The 24,876-nt window shown below is 37.2% G+C and overlaps 1 protein-coding gene and 1 pseudogene across 2 annotated transcripts in view; both read left to right on the plus strand.

Moving 5' to 3' along the window:
* Nucleotides 1-24,876, plus strand: part of TTC28 (tetratricopeptide repeat domain 28) — a 698,236-nt gene that overhangs the window by 146,235 nt on the left and 527,125 nt on the right. The window lies entirely within an intron of this gene.
* Nucleotides 12,698-23,922, plus strand: LOC136324162 (small ribosomal subunit protein eS25-like; annotated as a pseudogene).

Genomic DNA, 24,876 nt, shown 5'->3' on the forward strand with positions numbered 1-24,876 from the left:
ATTAAATCAACAAACAGACCAGTATTTCAATGGTAACTATTGGCCTGCTTTTGGCTAATGAGATGGTCAATGTGCTCCTCTCACTGACCACCAATGAAAGAGGTGCCCCTTCCGGAAGTGCGGCGGGGCCAGATAAATGGCTCGGCCCATGGCCCGCAGTTTGGAGACCCCTGTCTTAGAGGATTTGAGCTGTATCCTTTTATTGTAAGTCTCTTTAGATTTGGTCAGTGTGATATAGAAGAAAGCTTTAGAGTCAGAAACACTAGGTTTGAATACCTAGCTCTGCCACTTACTAGTTGTGTAGCTGGTGCAAGATATTTACTGTCTCTGAGTTCTAGTTCCTCAACTATAAAATGGGGTGTAGTGAGTATTATCTATTCATTAAGAGTAGTGAGTTACAGTGAGTATTATTGGTAATACTGTATATGAAAACTAATATTTTGGAGCATGGCATGCATTTTACAATTTAATCATTGATTTTTCAGAGCCATTCTTGTGTCTTACATTTTGAAATAGATTTTGGTTTTGAAATGCTTAAATAATTCTTTTTTTTTTTTTTGTATTTTTCCGAAGCTGGAAACGGGGAGAGACAGTCAGACAGACTCCCGCATGCGCCCGACCGGGATCCACCCAGCACGCCCACCAAGGGACACGCTCTGCCCACCAGGGGGCGATGCTCTGCCCCTCCGGGGCGTCGCTCTGCTGCGACCAGAGTCACTCTAGCGCTGGGGCAGAGGCCAAGGAGCCATCCCCAGCGCCTGGGCCATCTCTGCTCCAATGGAGCCTTGGCTGTGGGAGGGGAAGAGAGAGACAGAGAGGAAGGAGGGGGTGGGGGTGGAGAAGCAAATGGGCGCTTCTCCTATGTGTCCTGGCCGGGAATCGAACCCAGGTCCCCTGCACGCCAGGCCGACGCTCTACCACTGAGCCAACCGGCCAGGGCCGAAATGCTTAAATAATTCTTAAGTAGTATCACAATATCTAGGAGACATGCTTATGTCTCAAAAGTTCATAGCATTGCCATATTAGTTTATTTACATTAAAATAGGGGTAATAAAAATCATCACTTTTCTAAATCACATGAGTTCACTATTATTTTCTTGTAAATGGAAATATATTACTCTTCATTTTTATAAAAGGGATGTAATAAGTTTATGTAATGCCTGATTATTTTATAATTTAGAAAATTTCATACCTCACAACATATATCAGATAGAGTGGCTAACCTGTGTCGTAGCCTCTAGTGAAAAGTGTTAAACGAAGAGATAGTGAGGCTTTTCAGAAGAGTGTTCTACTTTGTTTTATTACTCAAAGATTAGGTTTCTTGGCATCTGCTTTAAAACCCTGAACAGTTCGTGCGAAGAGTGCTGCTATTTGCTAAACTACCTCTCTAACTGACATGTTGTGAAGCAAGACCACACCTGAAATCTTTCACCAGTATTTTTTTTAGTTTTCCCATACTTACATGTGTGATTGTATATATAGACCAATGGAAACAACATAATTTTTTTGTGAATAATGTTGCCTTTTCTTTCAATTTTTTTACTGGTTTAAAAAACAATTAAAAAGGATTTTTAATACCTCTTTGAAAATAATTATCAAGGTTCTTAACTATTTTGAATTGTAAAGGTAATAGAATCATTATATAATCATTTTCTTAAGTAGGGTGTTTAATTTTTTATTTATTTATTTATTTATTTATTTTTACAGAGGCAGAGATAGACAGGGACAGACAGACAGGAACGGAGAGAGATGAGAAGCATCAATCATCAGTTTCTCGTTGCGCGTTGCGACTTCTTAGTTGTTCATTGATTGCTTTCTCACATGTGCCTTGACCGCGGGCCTTCAGCAGACCGAGTAACCCCCTGCTGGAGCCAGCGACCTTGGGTCCAAGCTGGTGAGCTCTTTGCTCAAGCCAGATGAGCCTGCGCTCAAGCTGGCGACCTCGGGGTCTCGAACCTGGGTCCTTCCGCATCCCAGTCCGACGCTCTATCCACTGCGCCACCACCTGGTCAGGCAAGTAGGGTGTTTAAATTAGAAATCAGAATATTATTGAAAAGCTGCTTTGATTTTTACTTCATAATCATTAATTAAAATATCAGTTACATGAGTTATGATTTACAACTCACATAGTAATTTTAATCTATTTTCATAATAAAAATTTACTTTAATCTCTTGCATAAAAAGACAGTAAACAGCACCTGCCAGAGCACTGTAGTGATAGGAGCATATTCACTTTACTGTGCAAAAACAACAGTGAAAGAGTTAATAAAAACTGAATACATTACAAGATTACAAAGGTTTTTATTTATTAGGAAACAGGGAGGGAATGGAATATATGGGATGAAACATTAATAACCTCTCCATTCTGCAGGATCGACCTGTTGGTTTGGAACTACTCTCTCAGCCCCACTGGGACTGTGAAACTGTGTTTTGGTGGTCTATAGGAGAGGTTCGACTTGGCAAGTGTAATGGTGAATGATGTCATTGAATGCATACCATATGTATTGAGAGTAAGTGAATGCTATTCTCACTGCCGTGCACAGGCATATGTAAGTGTTGGAATGGAAAAATCATTTTTATGAAAATACAGAGAAGTAAAACAAGAATGTTCTGTCCTGGATCTGATCAAATCACCAGTAGCTGCCAAGTATGAATACTCCCTGTAAGGTTTTCTCTTCTTAATTCTCCAGCTCTGGCCTTTTGTTGGCTCTCAAAGTAGTCCATTCGGAAGGCCTTATTCAGCATGTTCTTCCTATTGATATGATATGAACACCAAATGAAAGTCCCATTTTCTCCATTAAAGTGAAGCTGAGAGTATTTTTGTGTGCTTGGTTTGCAGCAGATGGAAACAATTAATTGATTTAGCTAACTTGCCAAATTGTTCTCTTTTTCCCAGTAGAGCAGCGCTATCTGACTCATACTGCTAATCATTTTTCCACTCATTAATATATCAGAAAGGGTATAATTGTTTTGTTTTAATTATTGTCATTACTATTATTTAAGACATTATGCTCTAATGGTATAGTAATGGATATGTCAAATAAATACAGCAATTGATTCCTATTAGGAATTTATAGCCTATGAAATAGAATAAAAGAATGCATGGATACAAAAATGTGAAGTACCTGGTTATTTTATTCTTAAATTTTTATTAGCAAGACACAGTGTCCTTAGTAAAAATCAATATAATTTTTCTTAAGCTTGAAGTCTTAAGTAGTTTTGTATTGTATATGAATACCACATCATATATCAAACAGTATGATTTTAAAATTACCTAAAATAAAAGCAATATTTGCTTATATAGAGCACTAGAACATATAATAAACATAAGTAATAAAATAAAATATATTATTATGATAGAATTCTGTTACCATTTTGATATATTTTTTAGATTTTTTCTGTATGTGCACACAATCATGTATGCATGAACATATATATGTGCATATTAGCCATAAATTTATTTTAATTTTTATAAAATTTGGAAACCGAAATGAACACTTTCTTGGCTATTTTTACTTAGTAATGTATCATGAGATTTTTCTCGTGTCATTAAAATGTTTTTAGAAATGTCATTTTTAATGGGAAATGAGTTTTTGTTTTAAAAAAGAAGATGTTGCCTTTGGACTAGAAGAAGATAAATATACCCATCCACTTCAGCTCCTAAAATTTGAACCAAGGAAGCAGTGGGTAGGATTAAATAGTGAGGTGGCTGAAGCTAATACTTGACACATTAACTCTCATGTTGGCTCTTTTAATTCTGTATCAGGGCATGACTACTGTAGGTAAAAAGCAAGAGCTAATATCTTATTGACTTTGCATCAGAAATTCAAAGTATGGGCTAGTTAGTAACCATTGTTTACTCTGTTGTCCTGAATATGAGTATTGAAGAAGAAATTTCCAGATGAAAATATTTTTTTAAAAGCACAGTATACTAAATTTATATGGATAATTAATAACTTTTTTCAGTTAAAAAGTTTTATTATGGAAATCTTCAAACATATATAAAAGTGGAGAGAATAATATAATGAATCTATATCAAAAATTAAACAATTATCAGCTTATAGACAATCTTATTTTCTTTTATACCATTCTAACCCCTTCCCCACTGTATACACTCTGGATTTTCTTGAAGCAAATAACAGACTAGGCTTTATATCAGGAAAGTATTTTTATTAAGAGCATGTCTTCATTCAGAGCTAGGAATGTATAACCCAAGAGATTGACTGTTGCAAATTGTGAGTCAGGTGTCAGAAAAATATTATGATTGAGAGAAACTGTAAATTCCATTTAGCAAACGTTTGCTGAGTTCCTGTTATATTTAAACACTGTACTAGTGCTGGGGATATAGATTTAAAAGTACTTTCAGAAGAACTCACTTTCTAGGAGTGAATACACTCCTATGTAATAAACACTACATTCTTATAATACAATAATATATGGGGGGAAGTTTATAGTTATGAGTATGCAAAACAGGTTATTCTTGTATTATTAATTGTATTATTTTTCATACAAACAACTATAAACCTACTTTGCCTCATCCTGTATATACATATGTGTATATGTATATATATGTGAGATGAGTATATGTACATACAATATATACATATACACATACATACACATATGTTTTTAGTATACTATAGGTATATCTAGGAGAATTAGATAAACCAAGGTATAAAATTACATATGGTTAATAACTACGCTTTGTGTATCTTTTAATCTTTTTTTTTTTTTTTTTTTTACAGAGGCAGAGATAGACAGGGACAGACAGACAGGAACAGAGAGAGATGAGAAGCATCAATCATCAGTTTCTCGTTGCGTGTTGCGACTTCTTAGTTGTTCATTGATTGCTTTCTCATATGTGCCTTGACCGTGGGCCTTCAACAGACCGAGTAACCCCTTGCTGGAGCCAGCGACCTTGGGTCCAAGCTGGTGAGCTTTTTTTTGCTCAAGCCAGATGAGCCCGCGCTCAAGCTGGCGACCTCGGGGTCTCGAACCTGGGTCCTTCCGCATCCCAGTCCGACGCTCTATCCACTGCGTCACCACCTGGTCAGGCCGCTTTGTGTATCTTGCTTTTAGTTGTTTACATACAATTTTTAAAAATCTCATGAAGACAGTTATTAGAAAGAGATACCTAAAATAGGTTAATGAACAATTTGGTTTGTATTCATTACACAGATGAGGGAAGAAATAGTTTTTTCCCTTTACCATATTCATGATTAGATTAGTGTAGAACATAGGAAAATAGATGTATGTTGTTTATTGCCAGGTTTAAATTAAAGATCAAAGTCTGTAGATGTAGAAAATATAACAAATTATTGATTTACATGAGTCTATTGATTCAAGTGTAGTTGTGAGTGAATTGAGGAAGCTCATCTTTTCAATATTGACCCACACTCTAACTGGTGTATTTGTTCATGAAGCTGACTCCATAGGAAATGCTTCTTTCTGAAGCATGAATTACAGTAGGCCTGCCAGGCTTTCTTGTGAGATAGACAATTATTATGAAACTGGCAATTGTTAGATCAGTGCTTAAAATCTGTCACAGGGTGATACTGACTGGAACTAATGACTACTTATTAATTTTTGTCAGATGGTCCTATAATTTATTAGTATCTTGATAATCTGTTAGATTTTTAAAGACCTTCGCTAATATTATTAAGATATAGCTAGAGACATTAGGTATAATATGTGAAATATTCTTGCTGAGAATAATATAGGTTAACATTTTTTTAACAACATTTTAAAGTTTAGAATTTGCCATAAATCCCAACAATTCAATAAGGTAGCCTTTTTATTAACATTGTTTCACAGATATGGAAACTGAAGGCTAATATTTGTGACCTTTTAAAATTTACCTAGTAAGTTGTAAACATGGGTTTCAAACTCATTTATTTATCAACAGATATTGATTTGGAGTCTGCTTGTAAAAAGCACTCCAAATAAAGTTGTAAAAACTCAATGCACTTACATCCTAAGGGAGAGCCAGATATTAAACCAATCAATCATGGGATTAATTATTTAATTACAATGTGATTAATGATGAACAACGCAAAATGAGAGCATACAACAGAAAGACCTGACCTAAGGTAAAATTCCTGGAGAAATATTTCACCTGAATTCTGAAGAAAGTAAAGAAGATAGGGGGTGCTCCAGATGTAAGGAAGAGTACTGTTTGGAGCACAAAGAATGAATGAAAAAGATGTCTGGAGAGATAGATAGTTAGAGGTCAGGGTCTAAATCTCATGCTTTTTTGCAAAAAAATTTAACTAATGGTTTAGTTTCTACCATTTATGAGCAATGTGTGATACAATATGAAAGAAAACAAAAACTTCAATCTAAATTAAAAAATGCAAAAAAAAAATGCTGCCAAAAGCCAGCTGTTGATTTTTATGGGCATTGTGGTATATTATAAATATATGATCAATTTTTAGATCATTTTAAAAAAAATTACACCTGATATGAAATATTATATTAGTTTTAGGTGTACAACTCTGTGATTAGACATTTATATAACTTATGAAGTGATCACCCCAATAAATCTGGTACCCATCTGACACCAAATATAGTTATTACAGTGTTATGGACTATATTTCCTATGCTGTTCTTTATGTCTTTCTGACTATTCTGTAACTACCAATTTGTACTTCTAAATCCCTTCACCTTTTTTTCATCCATCTACCCAATACCTTTCCCATCTGGCAACTGTGAAAATGTTCTCTGTATCTATGAGTCTTTTCCTGTTCTGCTTGTTCATTGTTTTGTTTTTTAGATTCTACATAAAAGTGAAATCATCTGACATTGTCTTTCTCGATCTGACTTATTTCACGTAGCATAATATCCCCTGGGTCCATACATATGGTTGCAGATGGCAAGATTTCATTCTTTTTTATATCTTAGTCATAGTCCATTGTATGTATGCACTACTTCTTTATCCATTCATCTATTGATGGACACTGAGGTTGCTTCCATATTTTGACTGTTGTAAATAATATGGCAGTAAAACAAATGGATGTATATGTCATTTGGATTTAGTTTCAGTTTTCTTTGAATAAATAACGAGAAATGGAATTGCTGGATCCTTCTTTGTCTCTAGTTATAGCCTTTGTTTTCAAGTCTGTTTTGACAGGCCTGACCAGGAGGTGGCACAGTGGATAGAGTGTCAGACTGGGACATGGAGGATCCAGGTTTGAAACCCCAAGGTCACCGGCTTGAGCAGGGGCTCACCAACTTGAGCGCGGGATTGCTGGCTTGAGCGTGGGATCATAGAGATGATCCCATGGTCACTGGCTTGAGCAAGAGGTCACTCACTCTGCTGTAGCCCCCTGGTCAAGGCACATATGAGAAAGCAATCAATGAACAACTAAGGAGCCACAACGAAGAATTGATGCTTCTCATCTCTCTCCCTTCCTGTCTGTTCCTCTCTCTGTCTCTGTCACACACACACACACACACACACACACACACACACACACACACGCCTATTGTCTGGTGTGTCTTTCTGTTTGAAATGAGTCTTTTGTAGACAGCATATGTAAGGGTCTTATTTTGTTACCCATTCAGTCGCCTTATTTTGATTGGAGCATTTACTCCATTTGCATTTAAAGTAATTATTGATAGATATGTATTTAGTACAGTTTTGGGGTTTTTTTTTTTGAGAGAGAAAGACAGAAAGGGAGACAAGCAGGGAGAGAGAGGAGAAGCATCAACTTGTAGTTGCAGCACTTTAGTTGTTCATTGGTTGCTTCTTATACATGTGTTGATCAGGGGCCTCCAGCTGAGCCAGTAACTCCTTGCTTAAGCCAGCGACCATGAGTCAAGCCAGTGACCTTTGAGTTTAATCTAGTGATCATGGGGTCATGTCTATCATCCCATGCTCAAGCCAGCAACCCCACACTCAAGCTGGTGAGGCTGCACTCAAGCCAGCAACCTCAGTGTTTTGAACCTGGTTCCTCAGCGTCCCAGATTGATGCTCTGTTAACTGCACCACCACCTGGTCAGGCTATCCTCACTTTTTATTGATAGATTCCTCCCCTTTTTTTTTTGCTGTTTCGATTGGGTATTTTCTGCTTATCTTTCTTAATTGTTGATTTAATTTTCTTCTTCATCTACTCTATTATTGATACCCTATAATTTATTCTTTGTTTCAGTTAGTGTATCTTTCATTTCTGACTTTTAAAAAATGGTTTTCATGTTCTTTTTCATGCTGTTGAAATTCTCATTAAGTTAATTGAATATTCTTATAACCAGTGTTTTGAACTCTGTATCTGGTTGTTTGATTGTTTCCATTTCATTTAGTTTTTTTTCCTGGAGATTTCTCTTGTGGTTTTTTTTGGTTTTTTTTTTTTTTATTTGGAACCTGTTTCGTTTGTTTCCTCATTTTGACTGCTTTCTTGTGTTTGTTTCTATGTAGTACATAGAAATACTACATCTCCCGGACTTAGTAGAATGTCCTTATGTAGTACCTATAAGGGCCCAGGAACATAGCCTCTCTGGTCACCCAAGGTTGGCACCCAGGTGCGCCACCTGTGTGGGCTGTGTGCACTGTCTTGTTGTATATAGTTTAGCCTTGATTACTGTTGGCATGCCACTGGGAGGGATTGACCCCCCACCCCCATCCCCTGTGCTGATCAGCTGATAGGACTGGCTGTGACTACAGTGAGGAGCTGCTGTGCAGGGGCTGATCCCATGGAGCAGGACTTCCTTCGGTGGGGCTCTGGTGCCTGCTGAGTCTGCCCCCTGAGTGTGTCCCTTGTATGGTGGTAGGGTTGTAATCCAGTGTGGTCTGCAGCTTTCAGTAGGTGCACTGACTCTGGGATCTCCTAGGAGGAGCAGTCCAAGGTCAGCTACAGTCTGTGCTCTCATCTGGAGGTGGCTGCTACTTGTGCTGGGCTTGGAGAGGCCTAGGTGCAAACCAAGGTTGGCTGCTGCTAGTGCTAGGCCTGGGGCTACTTAGCAAGAGGTATGGGGCATACAGTGGCCAGATGCTACTTGTTTTGAGAGATTTTAGGAAAGTCTGAAGCATGAGCCAAGAAAGGCCATTTATATGGAAAAGTCACTGGAAAGGACTTGGGTGGACCCTGCAAATTGGGCAGGGTGGGCAACTCAAGGAATCACCAGGGCAGGGCTAACAGTGTTATCCACAATGATGGAGACTCAGATATGGCACCTGCCTACAGGCCCTGTGTGTGGTGGGCTCAGCAAAGGAACAATGGCCTCTACCAGCACTTCTGTCTGGGAGGGACTGTCCCTTTAGTTCTCATTCAGTCTGAAGCTGGACAATTCAGTTCCTCCCTGTATGTTCCTGATGCCCTTTGGGCTGCTGCCCCAGCATTGGAGTGAGTGAATGAGTCCGAGTAAGTCCTTGCGCAGGCCCTTTAAGAGAAATGCTTTGGTCCTCCAGGGCCATTCATGTCATTCAGCCTCAATCTCTGCTGGTTTTTACAGCCAGAATTTATGGGGACTTCTTTTCCTGACACTAGAACCCTGGGCTGGGGATTATGATGTGGGGCCAGACTGTCACTCTTTAGGGGGGGACCTTTGTAGCTGAGATATCACTCCCAATTTTTAACTGCCACACTTGGGGGTGGGACCAGCCTGTTCAGAGACTTTGCTCCTCCTACAAGTCTCTATGTGGCCTCTTCTTTATATCCTTAGTTATAGGACTTTTATTCAGCTAGATTTCAGCCATCTTAATGATGGTTGTTCTGTAATTTAGTGATAGTCTTGATATTGTTGTGGGAGGTTCTGAGTGCTGCATTTACTTATGCCACCATCTTGACTGGGAATCTCAATTTTTATTAATAAAATATATAACCTAAAACTAGGAGTTATGCTAGGTTTTATCCTTGGATTAAAGAATTAATCCCTTTCCTTTGACTTGCATAAAAATTGGAGAAGCATTATTCAAAATTTCTGCAATAGACAGCCTTATTGTTTGAGTCATGTGGAAAGTTCTTTATCAGGTCTTTTGGGTGCTACCTTTACATTTTCTTTTATAATTTCTTCAGAAAGGAATCTGCATAATTTCTGTGTTGCCAGTCAGTAAGTGATATGCAGTGATATTGAAATCAGCTGATGAACATTTCCCAAGCTGCATTTTTCTCAAGGTGCAGGGAGAGTGGGTATTAGGCTATATTAGATAGTGGTGTTCCAAATAGTGGTTATCTCTTAACTGGTTGTTATCAGATGGATTTACAAGGGTTTAGTTATAGACCATTGCCAAAAATAGTAATTCTGTGCTCTTCCATTTGGAAAATATGAGAGTACTATATTAACAATGTAAGTCTGAAAAGATTTGGTGTAAAAACAATGCTTTTTATAGATACTAGCAAAAGCTTTTAGTACCAATCAGCTCTTCAACTTACAACAGCAGAACATAGTATAAAACCCAGAACTTAAGGCATTTAAAAAATTTATTGTATCCAAAGAGAATAAATATGAAAAGTAAATAGGTAAGTGACGATTTTTGAAATGTGTATTTCTGACATGGCATGGATTGTGTACGAAAGCAAAAAGAATGGCATAGTGAAAAACTCGTGGCTTATCTATTTCCACTATCATGAAAAAACGAAATTTTGAAATTTACTTGAGAAAGAACTGCTCAGTGAGAGACTAATTCATTAAAAAATAAACACACACTTGGATTAACAAATAGGATTTCTTCAAACATGTAATACTTGTTCTTGGAGATCTGGTTAAGAAGCAGAATAGGAATAAATATTATATATTTCAAACTGACTTATCAGATCTATAGTATAGACATTCTGAGATTCAAAATGTGAAGCTTCTTTTACATGGAATGTGAAACATAAACTGTATGTGTTTTGAAGTAATCCTGATCTTCTATTTATTTTGTGTCCCTTATTACTATATATCAGATATAATGTCCTGCAATTTAAAAATAGTTCATCTTGCCTGACCAGGCAGTGGCGCAGTGGATAGAGCGTTGGACTGGGATGTGGAAGGACCCAGGTTCAAGACCCGGAGGTCGCCAGCTTGAGCGCAGGCTCATCTGGCTTGAGCAAAAAGCTCACCAGCTTGGACCCAGGGTCGCTGGCTCCAGCAAGGGGTTACTCAGTCTGCTGAAGGCCCGTGGTCAAGGCACATATGAGAAAGCAATCAATGAACAACTAAGAAGTCGCAACGCGCAATGAAAAACTAATGATTGATGCTTCTCATCTGTCTCCATTCCTGTCTGTCTGTCCCTGTCTATTCCTCTGACTCTCTCTCTCTGTCTCTGTAAAAAAAAATAAATAAATAAAAATAGTTCATCTTCATTTCCACCACCAATCCCCTTGTTCTGACCCACATTAAAACTTTACTTCGTTTATATATAATATATATACAGAGAAGTACAAAATCATGTGTACAAAAGTGACCATACTTATGTAACCATCACTGAAATTGAAAAAGAGGAATATTATCAACATCTTAGGAGCATCTTCTTTTGTTTCCTCCCAGTAATTGTCCCTTTACTCCTCTCTAAAGGTAACCACTATCCTGAATTCTGATTATCATAGATTTTGACCTTTCTTTAAATATGTAGAATCCATTTAATTCAATAATATGCATTCTTATGGGGCTTCTATATGTTCTGGCTACTTTACCTTACAGTATGCCTTGATATCCAACAGAGTAAATATACTGCTCACAAAAATTAGGGGATATTTCAAAATGAATATGAAGTAATAAAATATTCCCTGATTTTTTGTGAGCAGTGTATTTCTACTTTTTTCTGCTTCTTTGAAGTTATTATGACAATTCTTTGCATTTCAGTATATATTATAAAACCTGTTTGTCATTACCATATATGTGAAATTTTGGATTGAGATTGAATTGTATCTATAATAGATCAATTTAAGAATGAACAATTTTATAATAATGACTCTATGTAGGACTCATAGTGATTGCCTCCTATTCTATATGTTATCTGAGTCTTCTTTCAATATGTTTTTTATTGACTAATCTTTTGAGGAGTTTTATAAATTTAGTTTTTAAAAAATTGTTTTTTTAATGTTTATTTTATTGATTTTAGAGGGAGATAAAGGGAGAGAGATAGAGAGAGGAACATAGATCTGTACCTTTCTGTGTTCTGACTAGTGGTCAAACCAGCAACCTCTGCACTTCGGGCGATGCTCTAATCAACCGAGCTATCTAGCCAGGGCAAATTCAGTCTTTTCAAATAATCAACTTTTGCTTTTGATCATCTCTATTGAGTTTTTATTATTAAGTTGTCTTTAATCTTTATTATTTCCCTTCTACTTTCCTTGAGCTTAATTTGATGTTTCTTCTTTAGCTTCTTGAGAAGGATTTTTAGATTGATTTTTCAGTTTTTCTTTTTATATATGCCTCTAAGGCTATATATTTTTCTCAGACCAGCTTTAGTTGTATTCCACAATTGTATTCTACTTTACAAAAATATTTTACTTGTTGATTTTAGAGAGAGTAGAGAGAGAGAGAGAGAGAGGGAGGGAAGGAGAAGCATCAACTTGTAGTTGCCTCACTTTAGTTCAGCAGTTCTCAACCTGTGGGTCGCGACCCCGGTGGGGGTCGAATGACCAAAACACAAGGGTCACCTAAAGCCATCGGAAAATACATATTTCAGATGGCTTTAGAAATATTTCCGATGGCTTTAGCCGCTGAGAAGCCGCGCTACCGTCTGCAGCAGTGCTATTCAGCTTGAACGCAGGCCGTTATGGATGTGCGTTTCAAACTTAATGCCTGCGGCCATGTGCAGATGTGATTGCATCATCCATCTGGGGCCTAAGGGGCAGGGGAAGCGGGGGGGGGGGGGGAGGGGGGGAACACTTCACAGTCCATAGCAGCGTGGCTGCTCGTCCATAGCAGCGTATTATGTGTGTCCGGCGCTTGCTGACGTCATCAGTGGGCAGGTGCAGCAAGCGCAGGACAGAAGCCTAGGAGGCAGAGAGGCAAGAGGCAGAGAGCCAAGAGAGCCTGCAAGACAACCTGCTGGTGTAAAAAAGGTTAATAATGTAAAAACAGTACACACACCATACACACAATACTGTGTAAGTGTAAGGTGCTTTGTGTGTAATCATTACACAGTACACAAAGCAGCTTACACTTACACAAAGCACCATGCATTTACACAATGTGAACTACATCGGTCTTATACTATAAGAGACCACTATAAGATGTAGTTCACACTGTTCCCCAATGTATAATTATCTCCCATATCTCCCACTATTTTCCCATATTCTGAATGAGGAAACTGCTGAAATCAGTGGTTTCCGGCATCGAATCTGCCTCCTATTGATTTCATTGGGAGTGCGGTGGATTTTGTGGAAGAGAGCTCCCGAGAATCTTGGGTTACCACACAATCCACCCCAGCCTCCTTTTGATTTCAATAAGAGGCGGAGAAATGACAGTTTCCGACACATTTCTTCCTCTCCTATTCAAGTCAATGGGAGGCCGCAGCAGATTCCGCTCAAATATAGAGCATGTTGCTTAATTTTTTTCACACTAGAACTTTTCCTAGAGCAGAAAAATTCCAAAGGTGGAATCCGCCACCCCCAATAGACTGAAAGAGGCCTCACACTGAGGAATCTGCTGTGCGGATTCTGCAATGTAAAAGATCTGCCTCCTATAGAAGTCTATTGGGGTGGTGGATTCCACCTTTGGAATTTTTCTGCTCCAGGAAAAGTTCTAGTGTGAAAAAAATTAAGCAACATGCTCTATATTTGAGCGGAATCTGCTGCGGCCTCCCACTGACTTGAATAGGAGAGGAAGAAATGTGTCGGAACTGCATTTCTGCCGTACAGGGGATCTCTCTTCTGTGGAATCCACGGGTCTCCCATTGAAATAAATGAGATGTGGATTCCACCGCAGAAACTGCTGCTTTATAGTGTGAAAGAGCCCTGAAAGATACCATGCTGTGCAGAAACTGCAGTGTATCCTATGACGTAGTTCACACTGTTCTATATAGAAAACTTGCCACTAATCTGGAAAAAACAAATCCATTAGTTAAGCAGCTATTTACAAAATGGTAGCCCCAATACACTAGGTAAGGAGGTCCATTAGTAATAAATATTTCTCAATATATAATTAAATATTGTTTTTGTGATTAATCACTATGTTTAAATTATGTTTGATTTGTAGCAATGAGAATACATAATGCATATCAGGTATTTACATTCCGAATCATAACTGTAGCAAAATTACAGTTATGAAGTACCCACCAAAATTATTTTTTGGTTTGGGGTCACCGCAACATGAGGAACTGTATTGTGGGGTCACGGCATTAGAAAGGTTGAGAACCACTGCTTTAGTTGCACTGATTGCCTCTTGTATATGCCCTGACCCTGCGAGCCCAGGGTTTCGAATTGGCAACTGACAGCATTCCAACTTGACACTCTATTCACTGTACCACCACAGATCAGGCCTCCATTTTGATATGTAGTACTTTAATTATAATTTATTTCAAAATATTTTCTACCATTCTTTGTAATTATTTTATCTACTTTTTTAGGAGTTTATTGCTTAATTTCCAAACATATTTTGATTATCTTTTTGTTATTGATTTCTAGCTTAATCACACCATTGTCAAGAGATTTGTAACTAGAGTTCTTTGACATTTATTGAGACATATAAATATAGCTAAATTTTAAAAAGTCAACTCTATCAAAATGTAATTTATGTACAGTAAAATATACCTAATTTAGGCTGAATTAAATGAATTTTGACCAATGCATATACCCATGAAACTATCACCTCAATCAATCAAGATTAAAAACATTTTCAGCATCTAAAACGTTTCCTTGTACTCCTTTGTAGTCATCTCCACTGGTATTACCCCTGGCCCACCAACCACTGACCTGTTGTCACCATTGATGAGTTTTAATTATTTTTCTATTTTTTTCATCTATTTTATTTGTTTCTGCTCTAATCTTTATATTATTCTCTTTTTTCTGCTTTGTTTTTAGTTCTTGTTTTCTAAATTTTGGGGGTATTAAGTTCAGTTATTTGAAGTTTTCTTTTTAAATTTAAATCTTTATTGCTATAAACTTTTCTCTTAGTACCTCTTTTACTATATTGAATACATTTCAGTATGTTATATTTTCATTTTTGTCTTAAGATATTTTCTACTTCATCTGTAGTTTCTCCTTTGAACGATTGCCATTCTTGTGGATATGTAATGGCATCTTAATGTGGTTTTTAAATTCAGTTTTTGTCATGAATTAATAATGTTATACATCTTTTCTTGTGCTTTATTGGTCACTAGTATGTCTACTTTTAGAAATATTTGTTTAAATCTGTTGCCCAATTTTTAAATGGGTTGATTTCTTCTTTTTGAGAATAAAATATATTCTGGATACAAATTCTTCATCAAGCATATGCACTGAGAATGTTTTCTTCTAGTCTGTAGCTTGCCTTTTGATTTTCTTTTTTTTGTTTGTTTTTTGTTTTTTGTTTTTGTTTTTTTTTATTTTTTTTATTTTTTTTATTTTTATACAGAGGCAGAGATAGACAGGGACAGACAGACAGGAACGGAGAGAGATGAGAAGCATCAATCATCAGTTTCTCGTTGCGCGTTGCGACTTCTTAGTTGTTCATTGATTGCTTTCTCACATGTGCCTTGACCGCGGGCCTTCAGCAGACCGAGTAACCCCCTGCTGGAGCCAGCGACCTTGGGTCCAAGCTGGTGAGCTCTATGCTCAAGCCAGATGAGCCCGTGCTCAAGCTGGCCACCTCGGGGTCTCGAACCTGGGTCCTTCCGCATCCCAGTCCGACGCTTTATCCACTGCGCCACCACCTGGTCAGGCACCTTTTGATTTTCTTAATGGCATCTTTTAAAGAATAGATATTTTAAATTTTGGTAAAATCTAATGTATCATTTATTTCCTTTATGATTCATGCTTTTTGTGTTATGTCTAGGAAATGTTTGTGTACTCAAAGATTAGAAATATTTTCTCCTAGATGTTTTATGGTTTAACTCTTACATCTGGTCTATGACCAACTCTGAGTTAACTTTTAAATATGGTGTGAAATAAGGTTTGAGGTGCATTTTCTTTTCCATATAGATATCTAGTTATTAAGTTATCATTGATTGAAAAGCTATCTTTTCTCCTATTAAATTAACTTAGTAATTTTGTTGAAATTAAATTGATTTTATATACCTAGGTTTACTTCTGACTTCTTTATTCTGTTTATTTGATTTATACATGTATCATCGCTCCAACAACATACTATCTTGTTTACTATCTCTTTATATTGTCTTGAAGTCAGATGGTACGAGTCCTCTGATTTTGTTCTTTTTTTTTTTTTTCCCTTTAAAACTGTTTTGATTATTCTAGGTTCTTTGCATTTCCATGTAAGTTTTAGTACATTTAGTGTCTAATACAGTGCTTGGTATGTAGTAGGTGCTCTACACAAGTTTGTTTTGTAGTATTTCAAAAGCTGTGGAAATAGACATTGAAAATTATTTTTCACAATGTTCAAATTTTACACCAGTAAGAAATATTTCTCTGGTCTCTGAAATTTTGTCAAATAAGAAACCCTGCTTTTCTGTTTTACAAGCAAATTAAAGGCAAGTATAATGGAGTAATCAACATATTTTTTATTCCAACCACAGAATGCTGTGCCTCAAGTGAGTTGTTTCTAGTTTCTTTCTCTTGTCTCATTTTGTGAAATTAACTGAATCTTTATTTTATTCTTTGTACAGCTTTATGAAACTTCAGTTTTCAAAAATAATGCAGATTATTATTGCTAACAAATAAAAATTGTTACTGCTGATGAAAATTATGGGATTTGTGTGATAAAGAATTGTCTATTATAAATGTTGAGGTTTCTGCATATTGTAGGTGTTAATGTAATTATCTGTGTCCAAGCAAGATCATATATTATTCAAAAGATAAACCTGAATATTAAGGATAAATTGGACCTGCATTAGACTACTTGTACTTTACCATTTTGTAATTATTTTTTCTTTGTAATGCTGGATCTTTTATAAGAAAAATATTTTTGAAAGATTGTTACATGTAGCTTACATCACTTCTGAATTCTTAGCTTCCTATTTTGTGAGCAAGCTCAATAAAGCCATATGGATGTAATGATTAAAATAAATGATCTTAAACATACTGATAGTGGAATTCTAACGCCAAGACATGTGAATGGATGATATCAGACAAATGCTGCAGCTGTCAGATAGCTTATGGTAGTTTTTAGGTAAAGTGGTGATGGTTTTTTCTTGGATACTTCTCTCACTTTTGCAGCTATTCCAAAGGGTTTAACATTAGCATTGAACAAATATTTATTCAGTACTTATTATTTATATTGTTTGGAAGGATGTTAGAATTAAGATATATAAGTTTTTCAGCTTTACTGAGATATAATTGGCATATAATAAGGTATTTAAAGTCTATATATTATAAAGTCACAGTGATTTGATACACATATACATTGTGAAAGTATTTCCCCCATATAGTTAATTAACACATTAATCACTTTATCATCTATCTATCTATCTATCTATCTATCTATCTATCTATCTATCTATCTATCTATTTTTCCAAGTGAGAGGAGGGGAGATAGAGAGACGGACTCCTGCATGTGACCCTACCGGGATTCACCCAGTAACCCTTGTCTGGGGCCGATGCTCTGCCCATGTGGGACCATACTCGCAATTGAGCTATTCTTGGTGCCTGAGGTGGAGGCTCCCCTGAACCATTCTCAGTGCCTAGGGCTGATGCACTTGAACCAATTAAGCCATAGATGCAGGAGGGGAAGATAGAGAGAGAGAGACAGACAAACAGACGGGGGGTGGGAGGTGGGGGAAGGATGGAGAAGCAGATGGCTTTTCCTGTGTGCCCTGACTGGGAATCGAACCTGGGTCTTCCATACACCAGGCTGATGCTCTACCACTGAGCCAAACAGCTAGGGCCATATTTATTTATTTTTGTTAAGAACAGTTAAGTTCTACTGTCTTAGCATATTTCAATATGCTAACAATACAGTGTTATTACCTGTCCTATTGTCACTATATTTTACATTAGACTCTCAGACCTTACTCATTTTATAGGTAAGAGTTTGTACCCTCTTACTGACTTCTTTCTATTTCTTCCACCCTCAGTCCCCTGGCAACCAGTTATGGTCTCTGTTTCTTTGAGTTTGGCTTTTTTTTTCTTTTGATTTCACATATAAGTGAAACCCTGCAGCAATTATCTTTCTCTGGCTTATTTCACTTAGCATAATACCCTAAATGTTCATCCATTTTGTTGCAAATGGCAGGGTTTTCTTTTTTCTTGTGGTTGAATAATATTATATTATATATATTTGAATATATGTCACATATTCTTTATCTATTTATCCCTTGATGGACACTTAAGCTGTTTCTCTTTTTTGGTTATTGTGAATAATGCTGCAGTGAACTTGGGAGCACAGATGCTTCTTTGATATTCTGTTTTCATTTCCTTTGGCTATATACTCAGAAGTGGGATTGCTGGATCATATGGTAAATATATTTTTATTTTTGAGGAACCCCTGTATTGCTTTCCATAATGGTTGCACCAATTTACATTTCTACAAACAGTGCACAAGGGTTCTATTTTCTCCATATCCTTGACAACACTTCTTTCTTATCTTTTTTGATAATAGTTATTCTAACAGGTGGGAAGTGATATTACATAGTTTTGATTTGCATTTTCCAGATGATTAGTAATGTTGAGTACTTTTTCATTTACCTGTTGGCCATCTGTATGTCTTCTTTGAAAAAAAGTCTGTGTAGTTCCTCTGCCTATTTCCTTTCTTTTCTTTTTTTTTTTAGGCCAGAGACAGAGGAAGAGAGATGATAAGCATCAATTCACAGTTGCGACACTTTAGTTGTTTCTCATACGTACCTTGATCAGGGGGCTTCAGCTGAGCCAGTGACCCCTTTGTCAAGCCTGTGACCTTGGTCTCAAGCCAGCGACCTTGGGTTTAAGCCAGTAACCTTTGGGCTCAAGCCAGAGACCATGGGATCATGTCGGTGATTCCACACTCAATCTAGCAACACTGCGCTTAAGCTGGTGAGCCTGCATTCAAGTCAGATGAGCCTGCGCTCAAGCTGGCGACCTCAGGGTTTTGAACCTGGACCTCAGCGTCCCAGGTTGATGCTCTATCCACTGTGCCACCACTGGTCAGGCTCTGCGTATTGGTTTATTCATATTTTTTATGTTGAGTTGTATGAGTTCTTTAAGTTTTGGATAGTGACCTCTTATCAGATATATGATTTGCAAATATTTTCTCCCATTCAGCAGGTTTCCTTTTTTGTTCTGTTGATGATTTCCTTTGCTGTGAAGAAGTCTTTTCTTTTGATATAGTCCCTATGATGTGTATGTGTGTACCCCCCTCATTCCAACATGTGTACTTCATTTTTTCCAGCGTTATACATATTAACATTGTGTAAGTTTAATGTGTAGAGTATGACTCTGTGTGTGTGTGTGTGTGTGTGTGTGTGTATGTGAGAGAGAGTGTGAGATAGGCATATGATGTTTTCCTTAATAATAGCTAAAAGCGGCCTGACCAGGAGGTGGCGCAGTGGATAGAGCGTCGGACTGGGATGATCTCGAGACCCCGAGGTCGCCAGCTTGAGTGCAGACTCATCTGGTTTGAGCAAAGCTCACCAGCTTGGACCCAAGGTTGCTAGCTCAAGCAAGGGGTTACTCGGTCTGCTGAAGGCCCTTGGTCAAGGCACATATGAGAAAGCAATCAATGAACAACTAAGGTGTTGCAATGCACAATGAAAAACTAATGATTGATGCTTCTCATCTCTCTCTGTTCCTGTCTGTCTGTCCCTATCTATCCCTCTCTCTGACTCACTCACTGTCTCTGTAAAAAATAAATAAATAAAAATTAAAAAAAAATAGCTAAAAGTGGAAACAACTTAAATATTCATCAACAAATTAATGGATAGAAAAACTGTGATATATCCATATAACAAAATAGTATTCAGCCATAAAGAAAATGAAGTACTGATACATGGTACAGTGTGGGTAAATCTTGAAAACATTTTTAAGTGAAAAAGACTAGATTATATGTTGTATAATTCTATTTATATGAAATGTTCATAATAGACAAATCTATAGAGACAGAAAGTAGTTCAGTGGTGTGCAAGAGCTGAGGGGCAGGCAGAAATGGGGAGTGGCTGCTAATGGGTATGGAATTTCTTTTTTGGGGTGATGAAAATGTTCTAAAATTAATTGTGATGTTCTAAAATTAATTGTGGTGATGGATGTACAACTCAGTGAATATACTAAAACCATTGAATTGTATTGTTTAAAAGGATGGATTTTATATTGTGTTAATTTTATACCGATAAAAATATTATTTAAAAAATCATGGTATTAGAGTTTACCTAATAGGCTAAATTGAAAATTGCAGTCTTATGTTATTTATGTATGTTGTTTCCACAATTGAATTTTAAGTTCTTTCAGGACAGAAGCCATAAATTTGTGCTTTCTTCTATTTCTAGAACCTAACAATATTTCTCTGTCTCGCTATTTGTTTTTCTCTCTCTCTATGTGTATATATATATATATATACATATATATATGTACATACACATATATATATACAGATATACACACATATATCATATATATGTATGATGTTAGCCATTTGAATCTTTTTTCTTCTTAGGCTAGCTAAAGGTTTGTCAATTTTGTTGGTCTTTTCAAAAAATCTTAGTTTTGTTGAATTATTTTTTGCTTTTCCTTTTGGCTTTCACTTATTTGTGCTCTAGTCTTTATTTCTTTTCTTCAGCTAACTTTGGAGTTAGTTCTTTTAGTAGTTTCTTTAGGTGTAAAGTTAAGTTGTTTATTTGAAAACTTTTTTTCTTAATGTAGACATTTACCACTCAAACTTTTCTGTTGGAATTGCTTTTGCAGCATCTTGTAAGTTTTGGTATGTTGTGTTTTCATTTTCTTTTGTTTCTAGACTTTTTTATTTTTTCTTTGAACTTGCTAATAGTTGGAATTAATATGAACATTGAGGATTGACTGTTAGATTCAGCAACATGGAGCTCACTAATGACAGGAACAGATTCAGTAGAGTGGTAGGGTTAAATCTGTTTGCATGGGTTTAAGATATGATGGAAGAGAAAATTTGAGATGGTGAGTATATATTATAAATTTAATCCCATATTATGAATTTATGTTAAATTTATATTAATATGTTCAGACACATGAGACATTCTAACAATTTTGTGTTCTTTAAGAAATCTCTCTGAAACCTCTGATCTTCTCCAATTTGGACTAGTTGCTCTACAACTATTATATTGTGATTATTATTTACCATCATCAAGAGATTCCTCTTATCCCTCTCTTTTGTTTGAGTCACTCGTTTTTGGATCCCATTTCATCTTCTTTCTCATCCTTATTGTTTTAGAGGTACACGTTATTTAGCTGTTTTGTGAAAAATAAAACATGGAAAGAAAAGTGTTAAAACCTTGCATGCATTGATGAAAATGTCTTTATTTTACTCTCACTAGAGATGAATAATTTGGCTGGTTATATTTAGTATTCTAGCTTGGTAATTATTTTCTCCTCTAAATTTTGAAGGAATTGATTCAGCCAATGTCTTTTTTATATTTTGCTGTTGAGAATTCTGATGCAATTTAAAATCTTGATCCTTTATATGAAAATTCTTAGCTTTTGAAGCTTATGGAATCTTCTTTGTCTTCACTGTGTTCCAGGGAGGATTTGTTTTTATCAGCTTTGCAGGACATTAGGTGGATAAACTCCTAATCTAAAAACCCACATACTTTAATTTTGGGAAATTTCGTATAACGGTTTTTTTTGGGTTTTTTTGTATTTTTTTTTTTTTCATTTTTCTGAAGCTGGAAACAGGGAGAGACAGTCAGACAGACTCCCGCATGCGCCCGACTGGGATCCACCCGGCACGCCCACCATGGGGCGATGCTCTGCCCACCAGGGGGCGATGCTCTGCCCATCCTGGGCGTCACCATGTTGGGACCAGAGCCACTCTAGCGCCTGAGGCAGAGGCCACAGAGCCATCCCCAGCGCCCGGGCCATCTTTGCTCCAATGGAGCCTTGGCTGCGGGAGGGGAAGAGAGAGACAGAGAGGAAAGCGCGGCGGAGGGGTGGAGAAGCAAATGGGCGCTTCTCCTATGTGCCCTGGCCGGGAATTGAACCCGGGTCCTCCACACGCTAGGCCGACGCTCTACCGCTGAGCCAACCGGCCAGGGCGTTTTTTTGTATTTTTCTGAAGTGAGAAGTGGGGAGGTGGAGAGACAGACTTCTGCACACACCTGACCAGGATCCACCCCACATGCCCACTAGGGGACAATGCTCTGCCCATCTGGAGCATTGCTCCGTTGCAACCAGAGCCATTCTAGCACCTGAGGCAGAGGCCATGGAACCATCCTCAGCGCCTGGTCCAACTTTGCTCCAATGGAGCCTTGGCTGTGGGAGGGGAAGAGAGAGATAGAGAGAAAGGAGAAGGAGAAGGGTGGAGAAGCAGATGGGCGCTTCTCCTGTGTGCCCTGACCGGGAATCAATCTGGGACATCCACACACTGGGTCAAGGCTCTGCCACTGAACCAACTGGCTAGGGCCATTTAATGATTTCTTTCTTTCTTTTTAAAAAAAATTTTTTTTTAAAGACTTTATTTATTCATTTTAGAGAGGAGAGAGAGAGGAGGGGAAGAGCAGGAAGTATTGATTCCCGTATGTGCCCTGACCAGTTAAGCCTGGGGCTTCAAACTGGTGACCCCAGTGCTCCAGGCCAAGTCCCCATCTACTGCACCACCACAGATCAGGCTAATGATTTCTTTAATGATATCATTTTTTATATTTTTTGATGTTCTCTTTTTCTTATTTATTTATTTATTTATTTATTTATTTATTTATGTGACAGAGACAGAGAGAGAGACAGATTAGGACAGACAGGAAGGGAAAGAGATGAGAAGCATCAATTTTCATTGCAGCTCCTTAGTTGTTCATTGATTCCTTTCTCATATGTACGTTGACTGGGGGGCTACAACAGAGCGAGTGACCCCTTGCTCAAGCCAGCAACCTTGGGCTCAGGCCAGTGACCTTGGGCTTCAAGCCAGCAACCTTTGGGCTCAAGCCAGCGACCATGGGGTCATATCTATGATCCCATGCACAAGGCAGTGACCCTGCACTAAAGCTGGTGAGCCTGTGCTCAAGGGTATGACTTTGGATTTCAAACCTGGGTCCTCTGTATCCCAGTTTGTGCCACTGCCTGGTCAGGTTCTTTCTTTCTTTCTTTTTTTTTTTTCTCTCTTGAACTACTTTTATTCAGATTTCAAATCTCATTAGCTAATCTATTATTTTTTTCTCTTGTTTTCTATCTCTCTTGTTTTTTAATTTGTTTTCTGCAATATTTCAACCTTATCATACAATTTTTCTGTTTAGGTTTTTAATTTCTTTTTTTTTATTTCTAAGAATTTTGTTCTCATTATTTCCTTTATTCTCTAGCATTCTTATTTCATAAATGCAATATTTTTCTCATTTCTAATAGAGTATTATAGTTGTTTTGAAATTTTCTTCTTTAGTCTATTTCTTCCAAGTTTCCCCAAGGATGACAAGAAGAAGAAAGATTGCCAGAAGCTGGCCAAGAAAGACAAAGACTCAGTGAACAAATCTGAGGGCAAGGCCAAAAAGTATTAGTCCATAGGCAAAGTTCGGGACAATCTCAATAACCTAATATTTTTTGACAAAACAACATATGACAAAATGTAAGGAGGTTCCCAACTGTAAGCTTATAACCCCAGCTATTGTCTCTGAGAAACTAAAGATTCAGTTCCTTGGCTAGGGCAGGCAGCCCTTCAGGACCTCCTTAGTAAATGACTTATTAAACTAGTTTCAAAGCACAGAACTTAAGTAATGTACACTAGAGACACAAAAGTGGAGATGCCTCAGCTACTGTTGAAGATGTATGAACAAGTGGTCCTGACAGTTGTACATTTTGAAAACTAAAACTTTATTAAATAAAAAAAAATTCATATATTGCTTGCTGTCTCTAAGTCTCTTAATTTACTTGATTTTTCTCTGTTTCTTTCTTGCTCTTGCATATGCCATTGTTCTCTCACTATCTCTCACAATCTCTTTCTTCTTGCAAATTTTTTTTTGAAAGAGAGAGAGAGAAGAAGAGAGAGAGATGAGAATCATCAATTTGTAGTTGAGGCACTTTTTTAGTTGTTCATTGATTGCTTCTCATATGTGCCTTGAACCAGTGACCCCTTGCTCAAGCTGGTGAGCCTGTGCTCGCTCTGGATGAGCTCATGCTCAATCTGGTGACCTTGGGGTTTGAACCTGGGACCTCAGCATCCCAGGTTGACTCTGTCCATTGTGACAACACTGATGAGGCTTGCAACTTGTTTGTTATAGAAACAGAGTCGATTGTCCTACAGTTTTTTAGTCTTGACTTTGCTGATTGTATCTTTGTGCTATCTTTAAGATGTTATAGTGTCTCCTCTATTTTCTAAAACTGATAGTTGGATTTAGATGCTTTGTCAGACTCACTACTGCTTGTGTGTGTGTGTGTGTGTGTGTGTGTGTGTGTGTGTGTGTGTTGGGTGGGAGTTTGGGGAGCAAGACTACTTCAGAAATATATTTACATCTATTGTGAGGCACTGATGTTCTGTTTTCTGTTTTTGTGTTGTTAGCAGCCACTGATGATCATTACCTACATCCTTAAATTAATTTGGGGTTACAAAATGAATATACTCAAATTAATTTCATTCCATCAGTGTTTATTAGCTAGAAAATTTTTATATAGCAATCTTCTCATCAGCTATTTGTTTAACTATGAATTGGTTTTTATAGAAAGGCAGGATGAATGTTTCTTTCCCTTATTTTCCTTTATTCACAGTAGTGAATTGGTTCCTTCACAT

This window comes from Saccopteryx bilineata, chromosome 2, assembly GCF_036850765.1.
Source record: "Saccopteryx bilineata isolate mSacBil1 chromosome 2, mSacBil1_pri_phased_curated, whole genome shotgun sequence".
NCBI lineage: Eukaryota > Metazoa > Chordata > Mammalia > Chiroptera > Emballonuridae > Saccopteryx > Saccopteryx bilineata.